This window comes from Montipora capricornis, chromosome 8, assembly GCF_036669925.1.
Source record: "Montipora capricornis isolate CH-2021 chromosome 8, ASM3666992v2, whole genome shotgun sequence".
Taxonomy (NCBI): Eukaryota; Metazoa; Cnidaria; class Anthozoa; order Scleractinia; family Acroporidae; genus Montipora; species Montipora capricornis.
The window spans coordinates 30191723-30194222 of NC_090890.1; the positions used below are offsets into that span (position 1 = coordinate 30191723).

Here is a 2500-nt window from a genome sequence, read left to right on the forward strand (position 1 = left end):
CAAGAAACTCAACACTGGACAACTTCTGGGGAAAACTGTAATTGCCCTGAGCGGGATACTTAACTGACTCTTTACATTAATTACCCTTGTCCGCCTGTGAATCACATGTTGATCCAGCGTTATCACATAGAAAAACTGGCCCTTAGGGAGTCCCACGTAAATGCCACACATTAAGTGATCAATCAGCCGGCTAGTGATCAGGGGGACGTGGGTTTAAATCCCGCTCAGGGCAATTACACTTTTTCGCAGAAGTTGTCCAGTGTTGAGTTTCCTTTCAAGAGCCATTATAACTGTAATTAGAATTACATCTGTGACGTAATAAGTTAATAGACACACTTTGCTATGCCTGAAGAGCCGCAATAGCGGTGAAACGCGTAGCACAAAAGCAAAGATATATGTAAGTAACTGCAGACAGTACTGCTTCGGCCTTCTGGGCCTCATCAGTGCAATGCTGATGGTTACGATGGAGGTTAAGCTTATAAAGCCACCCAAAATGTCCCACACATGTGGTATATCTAAGCCATGCCAGAGTGCTCAAACTAGCGAGCTAGTGAGCATGCGCAATTGCTAGCAGCAATGACTCATCCTAATAGAGTGCTCAATTTGGACATGAAAGCAAAAGCTATTTTTACATTTAGAGGCAAGGGAGCCCAGAGAAGCTTTATAGTCAACCCAGGTCACGCGTGAACAGTATCTTGAACATGTGATCGAAGTCTTCCAATCAATGCGTTACTTTCACTGACGTAACGAAAATCTCATCGGAAAATCGCAGATCGGATTGAAATTTTCAAAAATGGACTTAATTTTTCGGAGATCTTGAAATATGGATATAATTTTTCTGGAGGTAAGAAATTGCAAGGGCGACAATCTGTGCTTTATAGAAAGACCACGCAGTTTTATCCATTCGCCCCTTCTTCTGGTGCGAGGAGAGCGACGATTGCCGGTTGTCTTTATTACAGAGCTTTCATCTAAAAAATGAAGTTTGGATGGATCCATTTTTGAGGTGAGTTCAAGATACTCGTTACACCTCTCGACCTGGGCATTAGTTTGGCTGTCACTTCGTACGACGGAAAGTTTCTTGTAGGACATGAAAATCTTTCTTGAAACTGCATCCTGGATTGTTGACAAACCCGGTATGCTTCGCCTATCGCATATTTCATCATTAAGCACGAATTTCCCTTGAATACATGCAAGATTTCGTTAGCTTGAACAGCTCAATAGATTCAAAGACGTCGTCTGAAAGTTTAGAAGAATATGTTCGACCCCCTTGACTAAAGGCATCATATGTACCATACGTCTCATAATGTCGAATGATTTTCCAAACCACTCCTTTATTGACACGAACTGATCTAGAGATCGCAGATGGTCCCTTTCCAACCAAATAAAGGTCGATTATACGTCTTCTAGTTTCCTTATTGACAGGTCTGCCTGGCTTGTATTCGCGACCAAAGGAATTGACGGCCGCTGGTCTGAACATTTTGAAAAAGCGCGGGCAAACTCCAAATCGCTCTTCGATTTTCGAAATGTCGCTCCAAATCTTCGGAAACAACAGGAAATGCCCAAATATGGAAAACAAGAAGTCGTTATGTTAATTGAATTTTTCGAATAACTGTTCAAGCGTGACCTGGGTTCACTGTAAAGCATATGTAACGGGCTAGCTTCAAATACAGGTGTCTATAAGAGACAAAAAAAACAACAAGAAGGTAAGTAACCCTTTGTGGAAGGTAAAGCTTTGTTAAAACAAAGGTAAGTTATTGGTGAGAAGTAAACTAAACCGGAATAGAGTGTATTCACGTGACGTCACGGGGGCCATGTTGGTGTCCCTAAACAAAGGAATGGCGGCCATTCGTGTCCTCAAATAATCCTCCAGGAATTGAGCTCTATTATCATGCAAACGTATTCTTTTGTTTCGGTAGAAAAAACAAGGTTACTGATCACGTGAGTGAAAACACTATAGCCAGAGAAGTCGGAGAGTACTCGGAGAGTACTCGGAGAGTACAGAACCAACAAACTCAACCCACGTGACGTTGAGTCCGGGAATCGATCGCAGTGGTGCTCTTACCACTGCGTTGAGCCCCCTCCTCGAAAGGGTATAAGTCACAAGGCTGTCCAAATATGAAACTAAAGGGAGGTATCACACTTCAAGGGGGAAAGTAACCGACGGAAGTTGATAATAGACTATTCGACCGTTTTGCTTGAATCGCCTGATTGATAGAAAATCTTTAAGAAACTAGACAATCCACCCATGCGTTTCTGCCAGATATAGGATGGATCAAAGAGAAAACGATTCAAAAACAACAGTTTTACCGATATATATTTAAGAGTGAGACAACCATTGCTTTTTCTCGAATGTTCAGAATATCACGACGTTACCACTCAACCATTTGCTTTTAATAGTTCGCCGTGCCCCCATGAAGCCCCGTCAAAGCAGCGGCATTAAGCTTGAAATAGTCTATTACTGCTGTTGTGACATCATTCTGTTATGCGCTTCGCATACGAA

General features: G+C 42.3%; 1 protein-coding gene across 1 annotated transcript in view; it reads right to left on the reverse strand.

Annotated features, from left to right (window-relative positions):
- Positions 1-2500, reverse strand: part of LOC138059126 (receptor-type tyrosine-protein phosphatase S-like) — a 183748-nt gene that overhangs the window by 25082 nt on the left and 156166 nt on the right. The window lies entirely within an intron of this gene.